Raw genomic sequence first — 22,212 nt, 5'->3', positions numbered from 1 at the left:
TCTCTGAGTATTCTCCAACTCTTAGTATAGGGCGAATTGCCAGAGACTGGATTCAATGATGTCATCTATCATTACCATGGTAACCACAGGCCAATAACTTGAACTTAGGTCATAGCAGCTAAAAAGAAGAGTAATCAATTTGGAAATCATTAAACTGAAATCCATAGCTACTTGAGACTCCACCAAGATTCTTGGGGATAGTTTGGAATCAGCTTAAATCAAGATATATCTCCTAAAAGAAGAGCGAGTAAAAAATCAAAAACAAGAAAAAAATTAAATCATCCTATCTCTATAGTGTATTTAATATTCCAGTGAGTCATAGGAAAATAGTACCCCAGAGCACAGAGACAAAGACATAACCTAGACTCCTTTCATTCAATGGGCTTTTTGATAAGTCTCAAACCTCTTTTTTTCATTAAAACAAGGCAAATTCACCCATTTTCATGTTGGAAATATTGATACATTATATTTTTCTTTCTATAGTATTATAGATTTCAGAATTATAGAATGTTAAAATTAGAAGAACTCTTCCAACATGATTTTATAGATTAAGGAAAGGCCAATATTTGGAAGGGTGATGTGACATGACCAAGGTCCCAGTATTCAGGAAGGATACAGGTGAGATTAGAACTCAAGTAATTTCTGAGTCATAATTTTCTGTCTTTTCTATTACACTAAACTAACTTTACTGAGAATCTGACATTTCATCATGTTCCGCTTCAGTAGAATTTTTCTTTGTAGTGAGGGGGTAGAAGATATTATTGAATCACTTTTCAGCTGCCCCACATCCTGGTAAAAACAAATAGTGATGTGTGGGGTTGACAGCATCTCAGAAGTTTCCCAAGATGCCTGTGATCTGAGGGATGCTACAGTCCTTGTTATCTCCCACTCCAGGGTATATTTCCATTCCACAGTTATTCTCCTCCACCATCTCACTCTTGCTGATAGGGGGCCCTTGCAGTTAACCCATTTTCCTGCCAATTTTTCTCTTTTCTCCCATTACATTTTCAAGCATCTTGCCAAATAGAAATGCTGATTAAGAGGGTCCTGCCTGTTCAAGAGATGTTGAAAGGCTCACACTTGATTCAGGCCTCTTTCCCCCTGAGCCACAGAGGACTCCCTGGAGCCTGCATTCTTCATTATGTTTCTTACCTAGTTCTACAAACCTCAGTTTGGTTGGCAGATGCAAAGAAGACCTTTCTGGAAGCCTCTGTTTGCTCAAGATTCACTGAACGGAATAAGAACTAGCTTAGGCCAAGAAGCGATCTCAATCTAACTCCCAGAGGCCTGCCTTGCCCCAACTCTGGCCCGGATTCTGGATGCTTTATTTTTCATACTTATACAGTACTTAGAACTGAGGCAATATCTTCCCTGATCTCTCCACTTGCAGTCCCTTGTTTGTTCTTCATCTCCACACTTCTAATCCATCCATCCCATAATCATTAAAATAGTTTTTGTCAAGCCCCGTTTTTCATCGTCTCTCTCTTCCTCTTTGCTCAATAACTAAAATGTTTCCCAACTCATTTTGATAAAATACAAACACGGGATACACCCCTCCTCCCCAGTGAAGCTTACTGATTTGTTAGTCCCCCCTACCTGGCTCACTGCCACACACCCCTTTGCTTTTATCATTCCTTCCAGCTACAAACATCTTCCTATCAGGCCCACTTCCTTGCCCCGGCCTCTCTCTTCAGCTGGGCCCACTTAGCTCCACACCAGAAATGAGGATACTCAGAGTGAGGCTGACAACATTTAAACTGCACTGTCCCACCTCTCCATTCCCCTATGAATCCCAGCAGTGTACTCTCTGATCTGGGCTGGTGGGGCTGCCCATAACTCACGTCTTCTCACCTGCCGTATTGGCCCTGTCCCTAGAATTCATCATTTGTCTTGGTCTTTGCTCTTAGGTCCTGGCTGAGTTATCCTGTTCACAATATTCAGTCACCCCTCATTTTCCCCTGTTCCTCAACTTCAGCCAATACCTAGGGCTCTACTGTCTGTAGACTGATCTCCAAGGCACCAAGTTCCTCCTCAGCCTGCAGACTGTCACCTAACCCAGTGCGCTTAACTAAAGCTGTTTGATGCTCACAGTAAGGGCTTCCATCCATTATGTTTATTTGTTAATTTAATACTTCATTTATATTATTTATTTAATTTATGTGTAGATGTTTATTTATGCTTTAATTACATGCTCCCTAACAAGTATTTTATCAACATTATCCTCTTTAAACCTCATGATAACTCTGATCAAAATATATTCATATTTGAATTTTTCACATGAAGAAGTCAATGCTCAGAGAAGTTGAGTAACTTGCCCAAGGTCACATAGCTTATGAGTTATAATGACCTTTTTTCTAATTTAGCTTAAAGTCCACCTCTTAGGTGAAGGCTTTCTCAATTAGTACTCTGTGCCTCGTGTGCTCAGTTTGTGCAGTAACTTTATGGATTCACTGTTTCACGTGCTTTTACTATTTGTATCTCAACACTTACAGATCCTCAAGGACAAGTACAAAATAATGTTGACTTTTCCAAAAGACAGAGAATAGATTCATAGGAAATGGTTTTGGCTGACTCGTTCTACCCTCATGCACCCATGGGTGAATTGGGAGGCAGAATGATATGGTGTTCAGAAAGATGGTTGGGTAGGCTCTCTGATCAGTGACTCAAGCTTTATTATTATATGGGCACAGTAATGCCCAAGTCCTTGCTGCCTCATATGGACAGAGGATAACCCACCAGAAAAAGCACACCATTTCTTATTCATGACAGCTTAGGTAAGAACAGCACTCTACAGCCCCCAAACAGGGAAACATTTGATCCTCATAACAAATCTTTGTGATAGGCAAGCATGTCAATCACCATTTCAAGAAAAGAAGATGGACGTTGATAGCATTTAAGTCATATGTTCCAAGTCATTCATTAAGAAAGAGGCAGAATTAGTTCTCAAACCCAAATCCCCTGACTCACATCAAGTGCTCTCTCTGTTACACCACATGGCTTCCTCTCATTGCATGAAAGAATTCAGTGATTCAAGATCCAGATATAAGAGGAAAATCAGCATAGAAATTTCCGTTTCTAAAGATAAATAGATGCCAACAACTTCCAAGTTCCTTAGCTAAAAATACTTTGAAAAAACTGTGACTGGACCACATTCTAATACAGAATTGATGGAAAGATCACATTATTCTTCGGGCTCCTAAACCTGAAGGTTCTAGTAAATGTGCATCTCTCTTTTCCTTATTTCCCCTGAGTCACAGGAATTATACAGACAGAGGCTGAATGACTGAGGGCACCAGGGATCTATAATAATTCAACTACACAAACATGAGGACTAATTTTAGACCTTCCCAGGATACTGGGCATTCTGGGCGTCTGAAGCGCTTCTGTTTGGGTTGCTGGGTCTATGACTTTTTGCTAATTATCAGGGTTGGATTAAAGGTCACCCAGAGCGGTCAGTCCCATCATCTGGAATGGAAGAAGGGCTGGGTAGTAAAAATAACTCAAGCTATGAATTGTATTTGGAAATTGCAGGTTTACTAACAGGCAAAACTTCTATATATCTTGCTGTATGAGCTCCGACAAAGGAGTTTCATTTGCTAACCCTTCAAAGGACAAGGAAAACCTGTTTCTTAATTGTAGAAAGGGTGAATGAGCCTCTGCTTCCCTGCAAAGGGGCAGGCAGGCTATCACACCAAAAATATCTTCCTTACCTTCACATTTTGACAATGCTGCTACAACATAAGAAGCCAGAACAGTAGTGGTGGGGGTGTTTCTATTAGAAGAGAAGGACCCTATATATACGAATACTTACCTCCAGATAAAGAGAATCTCCAGGGAAGGAGCATACAGTGAACAGAATGGAAGTATCCACAACAGCCACTACCAGCCCAGCAAAATAAGTACCCCTGAGGAGTGTCAACTCAGGCCATGATAAGTATCCATTTAACACATTTTGTTAAACCTCTATCGTATGACAGAAACTGTAGTGGGTAGTGTGAAAGCAAAAAGAATCAGTCACAGTCTCTGTCTTCATAGATGGCATAGTCTAAGGGAGAAACCAGATATATACTTCCAAAAAATATTGCAATGTTATTTATAAAATGCTTTGGGAGTACAGAGGCAAGAGCAATCAGTTCTGTCTGGGGTTGGATGAAGAAATCAGAAAAGTCTTCACCAATAAGGGGTCACTTGAACTTGGCATTGAAGGATGCATATAAACTCATTCCAGGCACAGAAGAACAAGGGGACAGGCAGTCCAAACAAAGGAAAGGTATGAACTATGACAAAAAGATGCAAAAGTACATATTTAGAGGATAATGAGTACTCTAGAATAGCTTCAGCCAACAAAGGGTCCTAAGCAGGAGGAGGCATGGGTTCAGCTCTGCATTTTAGAAATGGGATTCTGATGGTAGTGTGGAAATGGATTAGAAGAAGTAAGCATCTGAGCCAGGGATGACCATTCAAATAACTACTCCAGTAGACTGGGTGAAAGGAGATGAAGACTTGACCAGGACAAAGGCCATGGGGAAGAGTAGAGAGAACTCCTGTCTGATGTAGACACTGGATTCTTTGGATACATTTTTTTTAAATCATATTTTAAAAATGAACTAAATGTGCATATGGTTTCACAGTTTGCAAAGCACTTCACTTTCATGATTTTGAAACTGAGCAGGACACTGCAGGGCCCTCCCAGGTACAAAAACCCCTCTGTGTCTCCTGTTTCTCTTTTTGTAGAAAAAGGTTTTGGTCTCCTATGCCTTCCCTGAGTTCCAAAGAGCAGACTCAAGTAGTTACTAATTAGGGAAATAAAGGAATGCAGAAACAAAGGAAAAGGTCAAGAAACAATAGTTCAATGATAAAACAGTCTTACTTCCTCCTCAAAGGATATACATAACAATCTGACACATATCTTTGACTTGTTCTGTAGGAACTAAGACCCTTACCCAAGTAGAGGATGGTGACTGCGTGCTGAGCACAAACACTAGACCCCAGGCTGGTTGGAACCAGGAGGTTGATGATTAAGATTCCTAAATCAGGGCTTCCCTGGTGGCACAGTGGTTGAGAATCTGCCTGCTAATGCAGGGGACACGGGTTCGAGCCCTGGTTTGGGAAGATCCCACATGCCATGGAGCAACTGGGCCCGTGGGCCACAACTGCTGAGCCTGCGCGTCTGGAGCCTGTGCCCCGCAACGGGAGGGTCCGTGATAGTGAGAGGCCCACGCACCACGATGAAGAGTGGCCCCCACTTGTCGCAACTAGAGAAAGCCCTCGCACGAAACGAAGACCCAACACAGCTAAAAATAAATAAATAAATAAATAAATAAATAAATAAATAAATAAATAAATAGAGTAGCTATTAATTTAAAAAAAAAAAAAGAAAGAAAAAAAAAAGATTCCTAAATCACCACCCTGTTACCTCACCACCAATCAATCAGAAGAAAGTCATACACCCTGCAGCCTACACCCCAAATTTTGCCTTTAAAAACCTTTCCCTGAAAGCTATTGGGGAGTTCACGTCGTTTGAACATGAGCCACCCATTTTCCTTTCTGGGTCCAGCAATAAATGCTGTACTTTCCTTCACCAAAACCTGGTGTCAGTAAACTGGCTTTACTGCACGTTGGGTGAGTAGACCCAAGTTTGGTTTGGTAACAATTTGATATCAGTCATTCCCTAAACTTTTTAAGATAGACAGAGAAATTATCTAATGAGGTTAATTTAGAGAGAAATGCTCAGAAGAAACTGAAAAAAACAAACAAAAGGAAGAGGTAGTCCAAAGCATGGGCCATTACTCCAGATAGCCAACCTAAGAGATAAGGACAGAGCAACGATGCCTCAGGGTAAGGGGATGTGGAAGCATCAGGAGAGCAAAGAGATAATCAGAAAAGAAGACAGGATAAACTTCTTCTGACCACTGCATTAATATACAAAGATACTACTGAGTTTCCAATCTTTAAAAGAAAAAGAAAACCTCTCTTGACCCCACTGTCCCTATGTGCTAGCATTTCATTATCTATACTTGCTGTCTCTAAATCCTCTCTTCGCATTTTCTCTTGAACCTGTTCTAAAAAGGCTTTCTCCATCACCACTCCAAAGCAATTCTTGTCAAGGTCAAGAAAACATGTGTTTCTAAATCTAATGATCAATTCTCAGTCTTCATTTCACCTAAACTATCTGCAGCTTTTAACACAATAGATCACTTTCCCTTATTTTGCTCCATTTTCTTCAGTTGGTTTCCAGGATCCCTCACTCTTTGTTTTTCTCCTACTCACTGGTTACTCCTTCTTAATCTCTATCGCCAGTTCTCCTTCTTCTACCCAACGTCTTCATGTTGGAGTAGCCCAGGGCTCAGACTGTGGTCATCTTTTCTACTCATATTCACTTCCCCAGTGATCTCAATCACAAACTTGGCTTTACATTTTCTTCATATGCTAAACACTTACAAATTTAAACCTGCTATACCTCCAAGTAGACAGACCTCTCTTCCAAATTCTAGACTCATAAATAAATCCAGCTTGCCATTCAACATCTCTCCTTGTTTTTCTAAATGAATATCTCAAACTTGATATATCAAAAACTAAACTGCTAACTTCTTCTCTCTTCAAACACTTGTTTCACTTTCAGATAGCACTATTCTTCCATCTGCTCAGCAAAATTTTTTAAGGCCATCTTTGTCTTTTCTCACATACTTTACATCTGACCTAGAAGCAGTTTCTGTTGGTTCTACCTTCAAAATGCATACAGAGTCTAACCATTCCTCAGTAGCCCCCCTGCTACTACTTACTCTAAGCCTCCACCACTTTTTATGGAGATTACTGCATGTTGCAAGTTGAATTTTGCCCCCACTCTGAAAAAAAATATTAGAGCCCTAACCCCTAGTACTTCAGAACGTGACCTTATTTGGAAATAAGGTCCTTGCAGCTATAATCAAATTAAGGTCAATTGGATGGGACCTTAATTCAATATGACTGGCATCCTCATAAGAAGGGCAAGTTTGGACACAGAGACAGACGCACACAGAAGGAAGATGATGTAGAGACACACAGAGAGAGAATGGCCATGTGAAGACAGAGGCAGAGATTGGAGTCATACTGCCATAAGCCAAGGAGCACATGGAGCTACTAGAAGCTGTAAGACACAAGGGAAGAATCCTAGATCCTACTCTAGAGGCTATGGAAAGAACATGGTCCAGCCAACACCTTGATTTCAGACCTCTAGGCTCCAGAACTGTGAGAGAATACATTTCTATTGTTTAAAGCCACTCTCTGACTGTGGTACTTTGTTACACCAGCTCTAGGAAATGAATGCACTGCAATAGCCTCCTAATCGGTCTCCCTGCTTGTTACTCTTTCCCTAAATTTATTCCCAGCAGAGCAGCCCGAATAATCCTTTAGATGTAAATCATACTCTGTCACTTCTCTACACAAAACCCTCCAATGGAGCTCTATCTTACTCAGAAGGATATTAAAGTCCTCATAATATGATGATCTATGTGGCTCTACATGTCTCCTATTACCTCTGACCTCATCTGCTCTCTCCCTCATGTACTCTGATCCAGTCACCCTGCTGTTCTTCAAACACGTCCGGCATTTTTGTACTTTAGCAACCAGGCTCTAGTTGTTTCCTGTTCCTGGAAGATTATTTCCCCACATATTCACATTCTTCAAGCCATGGCTTAAATTTCTCCTTGAAGTGTCCTATCCTGACCATTCTATTCAATACTGCAATCCGTCCTGCCCTCAAAATCCTAATTCCCCTAATCTTAATCTACCTCTTCTTTTATTCCATAGCACTTGGGATCTCCTAGCATACTTTATAATTTTCTTATCTATTGCATTTATTTTTATTGTCTATGTTTACCCACTAGAATATAAGTTTTAGGAAGCAGAGATTTTTGTTTCCTTTGTTCACTGTTTTATCCTAAGCATCTAGAACAGTACATAGCACACACTGGAGCTTAATAAATATTAGTTGAGGGACTTCCCCGGCAGTCCAGTGGTTAAGACTCCATGCTTCCACTGCAGGGGGCACAGTTTTGATCCCTGGTCAGGGAAATGAGATCCCGCATGCCGCATGGCGTGGCCAATAAATAAATAAATAAATAAATATTTGTTGAAATCAAATGAATTTTTTGCCTCATTATTTTTCTTAGCGACAGTCCTAAGTTAAACATTGACAGAAACAGTGGTGTGTGTGTGTGTGTGTGTGTGTGTGTGTGTGTGTGTGTATGTGTTGAGGAAGGGATGCAATTGGATTTAAATCCCAATACTGCCAATTTTTAGCTGGATAACTCAAAGTGAGTCACATCAAATGCCTCAATTCCATAATCATAGAATGCACAGAATAATCCCTACATCATACAGCTGCGAAGAGTAAATTAAATAATATGTATGAAAGTACACTAGAAAACACTCTAAAAATACCGTGTTTAGTAGCATTTTGTGTGTTGATTTTTTTTCTTTATAATTCTGTTTGTTGTCAATGCTCTCTGATTAACCTGGGAATTTAGTTAGCCAAGAAGACATGATGTGCAAGAAAGGGAATCTGGTTTGGCATTAGGCCTATGTTTTGGCTTATAAACTTGAACTTGTGGATAGAGCATTTTACGCCCCTGCCATAAAGGAAGACAATGAAGTGCATGTAGAACAAAGCTAACTAACTAGGCAATGTAATATTGGCCTGTGCTTCCTCTTACTTTACCTCTGACGTGCACAGAGTGATTATCTTGATCCTTGTATTTTTTTATAGCACTTTTGACTCATTGGGTATGAACCTAAGCAAACTATTTCTATCTGTGCTTTTACTTTGCTTCAAATTCAGACATTCAGACTAAATAAACCTTTGGCTGAAGTGAAAGATTCATTTAAAATCATGTGTTCTGAACATTATCTTGCTCAACTATATTCTTACCAGACAAGGGAGAAAGTCATACTGATAAGGAGGAGCAGTGCCAAAGAGTTCCAGACTCAGAGTTAAGATTCTGGTACTAGTTCTCTTTCCAAAAAGTTGTCTTCAAATAATTTGCCCTCTTAGATTAGGTATGTTTGATCTTATTCTTAAGGATGAAAAAAAAGGCTATATTCATTTTCTCTAAATCGTGAGTTTGCCATGCTGGCAGTAAAGTCTCTTTTTGAATTCGGAATCTTGGCAAATTCCACATGAATATGGCTCAGCGATGTGGGTTGAATAACAGGAACTGCAGGAATATGGTCTAGGCAACCAGCTTTGAGAGGCCATCGAGATTTGGTCGAGGGATCTCTGAGCTGGATGACCTCCTGCTCTAAAATGTAGTTCCTTCTTCTGTAAAATAGAAAAATAACACCCACTCCATTACAGAAGGATCAAATGATGCAGTATGTGTGACATATCCATTACAGGGCTTAGCACATAGCAGGATTCCCCAGAACAGTAACAATTATTGTAATTGAAATGACCTGGAACTCACATTTGTAATCACCATTAACCAAAAGGGCCATATTAACTAAAAGAGATAAAATGGTTAGGAATATTTTTTTTGAAAGAGGTGAGTCTTGTATTGGACCTGGAGGTTGTATAGGATTTTTATAAGTAGAAAGAAGGAAAAAGGCCCTTTAGGTGGGACAATCATGAACAATGCTGTGAAGGTAGAGAGGAGAACAGGGTCTTTCAGAAAAAAAAAGTAGAAAATCAAATGATTTAGAGGGTAAGTAATAGGATGATTAGAAGATAATATCTGATAGGGTGGTAGATATTTATTGTTATTGTCTATCCAGCTCCCATCCCAACCCTTTAGTCAAGTAAAATAACCCTCCTTATTTGTGAAAAACCCATCTCATGCTATTCAGGAAGGAATGACATCTCCCTCAAGTTAAACAGGGATTATAAAATACAAAAGTGAGCAATCAGCTACCACAAAACACTTGAAGAAATTAAAACCATTAAAGAGGCAAAAATTTCCCCAAATTGAGGAACTAAATAGTTGAGGAGACAGAGTAAATATGACAAACTGAAGCAGTCATTAGAATAAATACAAGTATCTCCAGAGAGGTATGAAAGGGTTATATATTTATAACAAATAAACTTTAGAGAAACTGGACATTAATAGTTTTAAAAAATGAAAGAAAAAACTCAATAGATAGTTAAAGAGGGAATTAGGGGGTTAGAATATTAAGTGAGAAAAGTCTCTTAGAAGACAACACAAATGATGGAAAAGATGACATAAAAGTGGGAATATTAACCAAACCAGGCCAATTAGAATCATCATTAGAACTTTTCTAATGGAGCTTATAAGAGAGAATTTCTAATGGGTTTGGCTCTTGGGGAGGATGAAATCCATGGCTTCCCACTGTCATTTGGTCCATCATATGGAAGGATGAAGCCAAGCAAATAAAAGGAGGACTAAGCAATAAAAAAGGACAACACTAGGGAGAGGGTTCAAGATGGCAGTATAGTAAGATCCTGAACTCACTTCCTCCCACCAACACAGCAAAGTTGCAACTACACGTGGAATAATTTCCATGGAAAGGGACCTGAAAACTGGATTAACAGAGCTTCCACAGCAAAGGGTAAAAGGACAACATTGAGATGGGTAGGAGAGACAGAGATATGGAAAAACTCACACCCCAGCCACAGCAATCCACCAGCAGGAGGGATCACAAAGACATGGATCTTTTCCCTGAGGAGTGAGGGATTCAAGCTCCACATCAGGTACCCCAGTCCCTAGATCCTGCACAGGAGAGATGAATCCCCAAAACACCTGACTGTGAAACCCAATGAGGAATACACCCAGGAAAACTATAGAACTGCAGAAAACAAAAAATCCACTCTTAAGGACTTGTGCACAGACTCACTTGGCCCAAAAACCAAAACAGAAATACGAGATTGAAAAGTCCATGGACCATAAGTGAAGGGGATCTACTTATTAATCTTAAAACATCTACCAGAGTCAGGAAGCTCCCTGGGGACTGAGTCACTGGCAGTAGTCTTTTATGCAATCTCAGGCTACCTTGCTAATATTGGCACTGGTGGGCTTCTCTACCTAACCAGTTAGCACTGCTGAGAGCCCTGTCCACCCCAGTACCTTGGCTGGGCTTAACAGCCAGTCAAATGATAGCCCCGCCCACCAGCACCCTGCAGCAGCCTTGACTTGACCACAATAGGAGGGCACACACAGCTTACACAGGGCATAGCCTTTGCGTGTCTGGCTCTGGTGATCAGGTGGGATTGTGCTTCTGAGCCTCACAGAACATCTCTTAAACAAGCCCTCTCCTTCAACACTGGGAAGGATAGCTGATATACCTAATACGTAGAAACAAACACAGAGAATTAAGCAAAATGAGGAGACAGAAGAATATGTTCCAATCAAAAGAACAAGATAAAACCTCCGAAAAAGAACTAAACAATAGGGAGATAAGCAATCTACCTAATAAATCGTTCAAAGTCATGGCTGTAAAAATGTTCACCAAACTCAGGAGAACACAATGAGAACTTCAACAGAAGATATAAAATATAGGAGAGTACGAAACAGAAGTTATAACTGAACTGAAAAATACACTAGAGGAGTTTAACAAAAGTTATTAAGAATTTCAAAATGGCAGCAGCAGAGAATTCAACCAAGCGCAGGACCCTTCTGAGTGCTACGCTCTGTAAGACTAGATTGCATACCCACGATGGTGGCCCTGCTCCCACACATTAGTTCTCTTTTGAAACACTGTGCCTGGGCTTCCCTGGTGGCGCGGTGGTTGAGAGTCTGCCTGCCAATGCAGGGGACGCGGGTTCGAGCCCTGGTCTGGGAAGATCCCACATGCCGCGGAGCAACTAGGCCCGTGAGCCACAACTACTAGAGCCTGCGCGTCTGGAGCCTGTGCTCCGCAGCAAGAGAGGCCGCGATAGTGAGAGGCCCACACGCTGCGATGAAGAGTGGCCCCCGCTTGCCGCAACTAGAGAAAGCCCTCGCACAGAAACGAAGACCCAACACAGCCAGAAATAAATAAATAAATAAATAAATTTAAAACACTGTGCTTAACAGGCAAATCTTTGGGCAACGGGGATGTGGCTGGAGGAGAGAAATGGAGACCATCAGGGGAATCTGACCCACAATTCTGAGTGACACTTTACAACACTTACTTCTGCTACTATGTGTCTGTATCTGTCAGGGTCTCAGAAGAAACAGACAGAATCCTCCCAAAGGGGTCGCTTAAGAAAAGTTAATGAAGGGGCTTTACACATGAGGGGGGCAGAGTTCAGAGAAAGTGGGAAACCACTACCCTTCCTGGGCCTGACAGAGCAAGGAGAAGCCATGGTTACTAGAACTCAGGGATGCCTGTAACGGTAAGAGAGGACCAAGGAAATGACCAACTGCATTAAGTAAAGGAAATCAAGTCCCTGCCTATCAAAGGCCCTGGGAAGGAGGATCACGAGAAAAATACCCCAACCCCTCTCCCCTCCTGCCCTCAATTTCCTGCCAGGGCTTTCCACTGGTGGAATTAGAAGCAAGAGGACAAGGGACCTGACCAATGCTGCCCATGATGGTTTGCCTTCAGGGCACAGAACAGAATAGAAAAGGGCTCTGGAGGGACAAATGGAACCAGTGAGACAGCCAGGGCGAAGGCAGCACTCAGAAGCTTCTGAAAAGAGCTAGAAAAGAATATCAAAATAACTTCTAGGCCATAACAGACATAAATATACAACACATTCTCCTTCCTATCTTAAATTATACCCAGTGTCCAACTTAGCTCACCATGAAGGTTATACACTGAGCACCAAATGGCACCAGAAATCAAATAATATAATGCCAGTAGGGTAAAAATGCCTCGGATTTAGACAATACAAGCTCCCTTCTAGAAACAAGGAAGTCAGGGCCTAGAATTAAAAGGCATGGTGAGAGGGAATAGCACCATGGGGACATCCACCTGAGAAAAGGTGAATTCAGGGGATCTCTCAGCGAGCATGACCTCTTTAAGAAATATTTAAGATGCAAGGATGGCAGAGATTCCCAGTAGATGATTTCAGAGAAGAGTAGTCAATTAAACATTTCCAGGGGCTTGACATCATTCTGCATCCTATAAACACTGTCAATGTTCCCCTATGTGGTAAAAATTTGTGCTGAAAAATCTAAAGCAATTACTTTTGTCCTCCCAACCTTTTGAGCACCTACTTCAATCAGATGAAAAGGTTAAAACAGGAGCTGAATATGTCCCTTTGTCACCATGAGGGCAGTGCTGTGCTCAATAGAAGCATTCATGAAGCCAATTCATTCAAGTCTTTTTGGGGACAGGTGACAAAGGTGGTCAATTGGGACACTCAAAAACAGTAATTGCCCAAAGAACTGGGGACAGGAACATTTGAAATCAATATCCCTTGAAAAATAAAGTGCAGCTCATTGCGTTCCTATTATAATTTTACTTTGTCTCTATTTTAGTCAGGAAACAGTAATGACAGCTGAAAAACATTTATTTTCTCATTCTTTCCCTCATGGTATTTTGTTTTGTTGCATTTATTTTGCTGCCTTTTCATCTCTAGCTATATATGGGACATTTTTATTATAAAAGTCAAGGGAAAACATTTCACTGTAATGTCATCCTTTAGCTGTGTGACCTCAGGCAAATCAATTCACAGAAAAATAGCCTTTCAAAGCTGAAACGAATTTTAGCATCATCTCCAAACACTCACTTTACCAATGGGACATGGAGAGGTAGGGAATACCAAAGTCTTCAAGACACTGAAGATAGAACTTTAACTTTATCCGCTCTAGAATGACCCCCTCTTCAGTGATGACTCGGTTCAACTCATTTTGGTCCAACTCAGTTCCATTTGTTTCAATGCAATTAACATCTAAGGCGTGTCAATCACACACATGGAGCTCTTTTAATTGACATAAGAGATTTAACAATGATGAAAGAGTCCTTATCAAAGCAGAGTAGAAAATGTGTGGATTTTGACGTCCAAATCATTTCCAATCCCAACTCAGCTGCTTATGAGCTGGGAGACTATTGGAAATTTACTGGATCATTCTTAGTTCAGTTTTCACATTTGTAAAGTGATATTCAAACCACCTACCTCACAGAGTTGTAAGAATTTGATGAAATAATGGATGTAAAATCCCAATGCCATGCTAAAATGATTGTTTTGTCTAATCCCATTTTCCTCCCTATGGGCCTCCTGGTTGGCCATTCTCCTTATTCCCGTAACACTTTGGGATACCTCTATTATAACATCAATGAAACCATCTGTCAATAAATCTGTAGTGCTTTAAGGGGAATACAGGTGTTTTATTTATTATTGGTGATTGAAAGTGATAAGATATACGAAAGTGCTTCATTAACTATAAGACACCTGTGGTGGTCAATTTCATGTGACATGAAACTTTGGACTGGCAAACAGAGGCCTGAGGTGGGGGGATGAGGGGAGGGTTAGTGTGCCTTAGTTTTCTCCTCCATAACAACTGAATATTTATAGTATCTGAAACCAGGGAGATATTTGATGGCAAAAATGTAGACTTTGTCTCCCTTCCCACCTCCTAAAGAAAACAGGAAGAGGGCAGGCTGCACCTGGTAAGAACGATGGTTCGTCCCTCCTCCCTCCATCCCTTCTGGAAGTCTTGGGGCCTCAGTGCCTGCAACAGCTGACTTTGGGCAAATAAAAGGCTAGGTTGTTTACGAAAAACAAATGAACTCTTAAAAATACAACAGTGTATAACTTAGTGCAAAAGCAAGAGATACTGATAATAAAAGCTACAAAACTCAGAGAAGAAATAGAGAAATGAGGACTGGAATGTGCATTCATGCAACTAATGCTTGTATTGAATATGTTCTGTGGGCCCAGCAATATAAGATAATTAAAGCTGTGACTAACCAGTAAAGGCTTCGACAGGTGAGAGGTTTGAGGTGAACTTGTAAAGACAGGAAATGTTTAGTTAGGCATATAAAAGGACAGTGACTTTCTGAAGAAGTAAAGATTTTAAACCAGCAAACTTATTACAGATTTATGCACTTAACGTATATTAATCATCACTTGGCTAGGCGATAGTACCCAGTAATTTAATTAAACACTAATATAGGCGTTGCTGTGAACATATTTTTACAGATGTGGTTAACATCTTAAGTCAATAGCAGTTGACTTTAAGTAAAGGGGATTATCTTCCATCATCTGGGTGGGGCTCATCCAATCACTCGAAAGGCCTTAAGAGGAAAACTGAGGTTTCCCAGAAGTAGTAGATGCAGTGTCAGCCCTTCCCTTGAGTTTGCAAATGGCAGAGCTGACCTACAGATTTAGGGCTTGCCAGTTCCCACTATCATATAAGCCAATTCCTTGAAATAAGTCTCTTGATATGGATATAGATAGATATAGATATAGACATAGATATATATGGTATTCCACATACATACATACACATATACATATGCATACACACATGCATATATATCCCATTAGTTCTGTTTCTTTATTAGAACCCTGACTGATATGGATTTACCCTGACTGATAGAACATCACACAAATATCTGTTGTTACCTGAAGTCCTTGTCCTAATCCGTGACCTAATCCTAAATTCAATCTCTTCCCACTTCTTATTACTGCTCAGTAAATCTTGTTAAGACACTCATTTCATTGAATTACCCTCATCATGCCATAAACTGTATGTATGACTTTTAGCAACTTATTCAAATTTTCAGTCTCAGTTTCTTTATGTGTCAAATGAAATATAAATAGGATAATGTAGGCAAAGTATTTGTAAAGTGTATGGTCCTTAATGAGTATTCAATAAATGTTTAGCTTATGTTTTATTATTATTTTTATTGTTGTTGTTGGCTAGGCACAATGGAGTCTGTCCAGAGTGTCATCTTTCTGACTCATATTTTAAGCTGCGGATCTCATCTACTGGGAAGAATATCAGGAAAGATGTGATGTTATGCCAGTACCCCCAATAACCAACAGTAATAATTTGTGAGAGCTTCAGACAGTCACTTAATGTCCTCATAGCTCAATTCCTCAATGTGGTAATTGCTGGCCCCAACTTTTTCATGATTCTAAGGCTCAAATAAGTCAATGTAAGAGTATACCACAAATATGCACACACACAAAGACAGTAGATACTCAAGAAATACTTGTCGATTGAATGAAGTGTCATATGAATGACTATGATAGGACTTTTACAAAGTAAAAATGAGGCATCAATTCATCATGGAAAACAGGTCATTCACTCTAAGGGACACTCCAATGCAAATCATGGAGTTTGAAGTCAAGTGTTCCCAGGCAGATGCAGAAGTAGATACCAAAATCACAAGACTACACAATGTCATGTTTATTTATATAATTGATGCTGTTGGTAAACATCCAAGGAGGGAATGAGAAACAACATGGTTGAAAAATAAGAGGATGAAAAAAAACAGTGCATTTTACCACATGAAAAAAAAAAAAAAACAGTTTCCTCTGTGATAGGTTTTTTCATTGGCAGTGTATAGAAGGGGCAAATGACACAGAAAATACAATCCTTAAGGGGGGGAATTAAAATGGTGATTACTTTTTACAAAATCCAAAGTAGTCATATTCAGGCTCTTCTCTGCTATTTTAAATAAAATTCACATATGCACACACACAAACGTGCACAAATGCACAGTAGGTGCCAGCCAAGCTAAAAAAAACAATCAATAGAGCCATAAATTAGGCAGCTCCAAGCTCTGTACATAGTGTCACAGGCCAGATGTGGAGGATCCAGGAGTAGAAACAAGGTAAACCCAGAGAATAAGGCAACTAGAAAGACTCCACTCTGCGCCATGGAAGGCAGCTCAGCCAACTGGATTTCTGGAGCGTATGACACAGTGGATTCAGGCAAACAGCATCAGGAAAGGGCAGCAAGAGACACAGGTAACATGGAGGTGGATAGAGGGTGAAGTATGGGAGTGGGGAGATAGATGTAGGGTGTTGAGGGTGGGAAGATGAAGGAGGAGGATAGGGAGAAGTCAGTACAAGTTTGAGTCGGCATCTCCTGGGAGTCCTGGCAACAGAACATTAGATTCTTTCCTGAACTGAGAATATCAGTTTCTTTGAGAGATCAGACTGTCCCTATTTCTCTTTCTCTCCCAAGCATTCATTGTCAGCCGCTTACTACTCTCACTTTATTTACTTCTCCTGTATTCTCATCTCCTTCCAGAGTGGCAGCTATCACCTACAAGCCCATTGCTCACATATCTATCATTTCAATCCAGACCTACCTCCTGAGAATCAGATCCATCTAATTGCCTACTGACCATTTTCACTTATAGGTCCTGCAGTCATCTTAAACACACTGTTTGCAGTGCTGAATAAGTCCTGCTTCTCCTCCAACTTCTTCATTTTCTGTCTGTTTGGGCATCACCATCCACCTACTTACTTCAGTCTGGGTCATTGCTATCTACTTCATTTCCTTCACCACTTTTGGTTCCCTCACATATGCACTAGGTCACTCCACCCCCACGGACATTTCTATTGTAACACTTAGTGCATTGACCTGTATTATTCATTTGTTTGTTTTTCTCCCTCGCTAGTCTATGAGCGTTTCAAAGATAGAGAGTTAAGCATGTAGCAAGCACTTAATGAGTGATTGCTAAATACAACCCCAGATTTTACTGGGGGCTCTAAATGGCTCAGAGCTGAATTGGTTGACACTGAGGTGCCCTATGTAACCCCTGATATAGAACAGTTAGGGTTGCAGGATACCATTCCTGTCATCATTCCTTTTATCTGCTTGACATAGACAGCAAAGTCGTCAAACCTGCCTTTCTAGGTTCCTTCATGCACCAGAAAGTAGGCACCTGACAAGCAATCAGACCAGCAGTGCCCAGTAGAGTACATAACAGCCCCAGACCGTTTGGCCCCATTCAAGTTCCTAATTAACGTAAAACCTCAGGGAGGAACGTGAGACCTGAGGAGTGTCTTGCTAATCCAGAGATGTTAGAGTTAAAAAGGACACTTTCCTTAAAATATATTTAGCTGAATAATCATATACACTAGCAATTGATTTGTATTCCTGTTAAGATACAAATCTGTTATTTGATTCAAGATATATAATCTTACTTTCTTCTGCCTCAATATCTCCATTTAGTAAAAGGAATAATCTGTGCACATTCTTTAACCTAGTATTTCCTATCACTTGGTTTACTCTCTTCTGTAAATGTAAGACCAAGTTCAACATCAACTTTGAAACAGACTACAGATTCTCTATGAGTTGGAACCAGACATGTGGAAGTGTGGAGAAAATGTTTGTCTGCATCACAGTAAGTATATCCTAGAAGAGCTTTCTTTTAAAGGAAAGAAATGTATATTGCTAATAGGAGAGATTTGACTAGGTCTAAGATAAACCTCTCAGCTCTAAGAACCAAGGTTGCTCAACATTTGGGAGGGACTCAACCAAGCCATTGTCAATTTTTGAGGCTCTCAGTATACTAAAAATTAAATATATCAAAATAAGATTATAAATATTGTGACACTTTTATATTTAAGACTCCAAATACATTAACACAAAATGTATAATTATCTGCATGTCGAACTGCATTTGATCATATGCTTTGTGAACTTGATAACTGAGTCAAACAGCCCTTCTCCCCCTCTTTCGTAGCTCACTCACTGCATAGGAGGTTCTGCTACAGATTATTGCATCTTTTTAAAGAGCAAAGGAGTCTGATCCTCTTTTTCTTCCTTATTTAGCTCCCTATTAAAGCCAACTAATGTAGCAAAAAGAAACTAAATTACATGACATTTATTTAACGTACATAATTTTTTTAAATAATTACTGTTACCACTTTCCAGTAGATTTTGAAACTTAGCCACCTCCAGAGAGTTTTAAAAACTTTTTTTTTTTTGAGGCCATATCCCTTTTGTCTTTCACATTTAAGAATGTAATCAAGATGTCCTCTCCTGGCTATGATGGAGTATAATGCAACAACCTAATGCTCTCAGAGAGAACAATTAGAAAAGCCAGAAAAACTTTTTAAAAATAGAAAAATAAATCTCTCTTAAAGCATTAGGCAGCTACATCACTAAGGCCAATATCCCAGAGAAGAAGGAAAGCTCATTGAAGTCAGCTCAACTTTCTTCCTGCCACTTTTCTCCTTGGAATATCTGTCAACTTTTGACTCTGGATGGAAAGCTGAGGAGCTAGCAGAGGGCACCTGCTAAGAAGCAGAGAAGCAGCAGAGCTTTCAGAAATTGTAGGAGGTTGAAAAGATGAAAATGGGAGCTCTTGGCTGTCAAAAGCAACCAGGACTTGAGGCGCAAAATGTCTGAGAGAAGGGAAGTGCAGAAAAGTAAGTCCAACACTTACCACCAGTTTTCTCCCCCAGGAATTGTGTGATTCTTAAACTATATAAGGCAAGAGACCAAGTCAATAGAAAGTGACTAAAAAGCATGGAAGAGTTTGGGGTGGGGAGGGAGTCTCATAGTACTTTGAAGACAAAAATGAGAACTCAAGACACGTTCCTGAACGGGAATAAATAGCACAGGCTCTCATGTGGGATCCCTGGAGTGCTACATTCTAGGAGGGGGGGGTGGTGAACTGAGGCTGACCACACATTAAAAAGATTGAAACTTGGCATTTCTACTTCCCCCTAGGGTGTAAAAACATAATGTTGTTTCCACACTAACAGCAAGAAAAAACTGAAGAAATTGCAAAGTTACTTTTCCAAGCCCATTATGGCGCTAAAGTCTCAGAGCAAGCAAGTGGCCTGAATTTCAAGGAGGGATAGACCCCTTCAAAGATAAATGAGTTATGGGCTGGGTCACCTGTGGCAGAGCATGAGGAGAAAGGGTGGCTGAACTGTTGGAGGCCAGTGTGGACCAGCGTGTTGGTCTAAAATAGCTGATGGCCTCAGACTCAGTAGGAGTCCATAGTCACTCACAGGTTCTTTTTCATGGGTCTCCACTGGGTACTCATGGAAAAGATTGGGGAAAGGGGTTGGAGCTGGGCCAGAAACCAGGGAGAACATCTCTAATTGGTGCAGGTCTGCAGAAGTTAATTGGTTGTCACTTCAGAGCCTCCCCTTGCTGCTGAATTCTTCTCTTAAAGAGAGGAAAGTACTTAAGCTTACTTAAGAACTTAAGTTCTTACTTAACCAGAACTCTTCTAGTTATAGATATAAATACTATCAAACAATATTAGTAATGCCACTTTGGAAAACTATATCTAATAGAGCTGTATATATGTATTCTACTCTGATCCAACATTCTAGTTCTAGATAAATACTCAATAGAAATGGATACATAAAGTGTTCACCAAGAGATATATAGAGAAATGTTCAAAGCCGATTTACTAATAATGACCAAAAAGTAGAACTAACTCAAATAGCCATCAACTAGAGGTCAGTATATTCCATGGTGTATTCCTACAATAGAACGTCATATAGCAATAAGAATAGACAAATTATTGTTATATGCAACCACAAGAATGAATCTCACAACATAATGTTGATTAAAGAAGCCAGACATAAAATAGTATATATTATATGATTCCATTTACATAAAGTTCAAAAATAGGGAAAACTAATCAAAAGTGATGGAAGTCATTATAACTTCAGGGATGGGTATGGGGATGCTAGTAATATTCTACTTCCTGATCTAAGAGACAATTACACAGGAATTTACTTTATAAAAATTCACTGAGCTACACATTTGTAATCCATGCACTTTTCTGGTGTATATCTTACTTCAACAAAAATCTACATTAAAAATGTTTACAAGCAGAAAATAGTGTTTACAATTTTAAAATACAGATAAATACTATTTTCAAACTTTAACAAATTTAAATTATGCTTACATTGAGCAGGCTCTGTTCTAACTGCTTTATGAATAGTAACACATTTAGTCTTCATAGCAACCTTATAATTTATTGTCTCCATTTTACAGATGAGGAGATTGAGAAGTGTTAGAAATGTTAGGTAACTTTCCCAAGTACTCAGCCAGCAGGTGTCAGAGCAGGAATTTGAACCCAGACAATCTGTGCTCTTAGTTAGCACCTTTTGCTGCAGGAGAGACTTATAGCCTCTTACCTTATTCCTGCTCTAAATGACTGTGCTCACTTGAACATTTTTTAAAAGTCATTTTATATATGTGTATATTTAGATTATAATGTCATCAATATTACTAATGGCTGCCATTTGTTTTTTTAATCCTCCTTCATAATATTTTGGATATTCTGAGATAATAAGTGATGGGCTGATAAACAGTGAATGGAGGAGCTTCAAGATGGCAGAAGAGTAAGACGCAGAGATCACCTTCCTCCCCACAAATACATCAGAAATACATCTACATGTGGAACAACACCTACAGAACACCTACTGAACGCTGGCAGAAGATCTCAGACCTCCCAAAAGGCAAGAAACTCCCCACGTACCTGGGTACGGCAAAAGAAAACAGAAAAAACAAAGACAAAAGAATAGGGACGGTACCTGCACCAGTGGGAGGGAGCTGTGAAGGAGGAAAGGTGTCCACACACTAGGAAGCCTCTTCGCGGGCGGAGACTGCGGGTGGCGGAGGGGGGAAGCTTCGGAGCCACGGAGGAGAGCGCAGCCACAGGGGTGCGGAGGGCAAAGCGGAGAGATTCCCGCACGGAGGATCGGTGCCGAGTAGCACTCAGCAGCCCGAGAGGCTTGTGTGCTCACCCGCCGGGGTGGGTGGTGGCTGGGAGCTGAGGCTCGGGCTTCGGTCGGATCGCAGGGAGAGGACTGGGGTTGGCGGCGTGAACACAGCCTGAAGGGGTTAGTGCACCACAGCTAGCCGGGAGGGAGTCCGGGAAAAAGTCTGGAGCTGCCGAAGAGGCAAGAGACTTTTTCTTGCCTCTTTGTTTCGCGGTGCGCAAGGAGAGGGGATTCAGAGCGCCGCCTAAACGAGCTCCAGAGACAGGCACGAGCCGCGGCCATCAGCGCGGACCCCAGAGACGGGCGTGAGACGCTGGGGCTGCTGCTGCCGCCACCAAGAAGCCTGTGTGCGAGCACAGGTCACTCTCCACACCGCCCCTCCCGGGAGCCTGTGCAGCCCGCCTCTGCCAGGGTCCCGTGATCCGGGGACAACTTCCCCAGGAGAACGCACGGCACGCCTCAGGCTGCTGCAACGTCACGCCGGCCTCTGCCGCCGCAGGCTCGCCCCGCCTCCTCCGTACCCCTCCCTCCCCGCGGCCTGAGTGAGCCAGAGCCCCCGAAGCAGCTGCTCCTTTAACCCCGTCCTGTCTGGGCGGGGAACAGACGCCATCAGGCGACCTACATGCAGAG

The sequence above is a fragment of the Eschrichtius robustus genome, chromosome 3 (assembly GCF_028021215.1).
Source record: "Eschrichtius robustus isolate mEscRob2 chromosome 3, mEscRob2.pri, whole genome shotgun sequence".
Lineage (NCBI taxonomy): Eukaryota > Metazoa > Chordata > Mammalia > Artiodactyla > Eschrichtiidae > Eschrichtius > Eschrichtius robustus.
Note: the sequence above shows the minus strand (reverse complement) of the source record.